Here is a 945-nt window from a genome sequence, read left to right as displayed (position 1 = left end):
GCCAACAGGCCTGGACACTTCAACGGTGGGGCTGAGGGGACTGGGTGCTGCCATCTTGTGGCTATGGGCGTGGCCATCTTTGTGACAGAGTGATGACAAATTTGCATATTACTCTTTTATTAGATAGGATAGTATTCTATTGATGGATATCCCACAATTGATTTATACATTCACCTGATGATAGACATTTGGGTTGCTTTCAGTTTTATTTATTTATTCTTTTGTAAATCCTCATCCAAGGATATTTTCCATTGATTTTCAGAGAGAGTGGAAGGGAGGAGAGACAGAAAGAAATATGCCAATGTGAGAGAGACACATTAATTGGTTGCCTCCCACACATGCCCCAACCAGGGCAGGGGATTGAGCCTCCAACCAAGGTACATGCCCTTGACTGGAATTGAACCTGGGACCTTTCAGTCCAGGGCTGATGCTCTATCCACTGAGACAAACCATCTAGGGCTGCTTCCAGTTTCAGGCTATTTAAAGCTGTTAATATAAGATGAAACAGAGTATGTGTGAAGTGCTCTAGGTCAGTGACTGGCATATATAGTAAGGGCTCAATATATGGCTTTTATTTTTGGGCCTTCTCACTTCCCTTTTTACACATTAGATGGGTATTAATAAATATGATAAAAGTTGTTGAACACAAGTCCAGATAAACAGAATAAACATTCTCTTTATGTTGGTTATCTTTCTTAGAAAAACCAGACTGGTGTGATAAATAATTTATTATCTGGGTGAAATGCAACTTCTATATTGCTCAAGTAGGGGTGGAGTAGGAGAAGGGAAGCTAATTTTTTTAATTTTTTTATTGTTTTATTGCTTAAAGTATTACAAAGAGTATTACATATGTCTCCTTTTTTTCCCACCCTTAACAATCCCCCGGCCTCCCCTAACCCCTGGTGTCTTATGTCCATTGGTTATGCTTATATGCATGCATACAAG

General features: G+C 39.7%; 1 protein-coding gene across 1 annotated transcript in view; it reads left to right on the top strand.

The window, feature by feature from the left end:
* The window catches only part of NEK5 (NIMA-related kinase 5), a 99,025-nt gene that overhangs the window by 93,524 nt on the left and 4,556 nt on the right, over positions 1-945 (top strand). The gene's annotated exons all lie outside the window — the stretch shown is intronic.

This window comes from Myotis brandtii, unplaced genomic scaffold (assembly GCF_000412655.1).
Source record: "Myotis brandtii unplaced genomic scaffold, ASM41265v1 scaffold500, whole genome shotgun sequence".
Lineage (NCBI taxonomy): Eukaryota > Metazoa > Chordata > Mammalia > Chiroptera > Vespertilionidae > Myotis > Myotis brandtii.
This window is presented reverse-complemented; position numbering and strand designations above follow the sequence as displayed.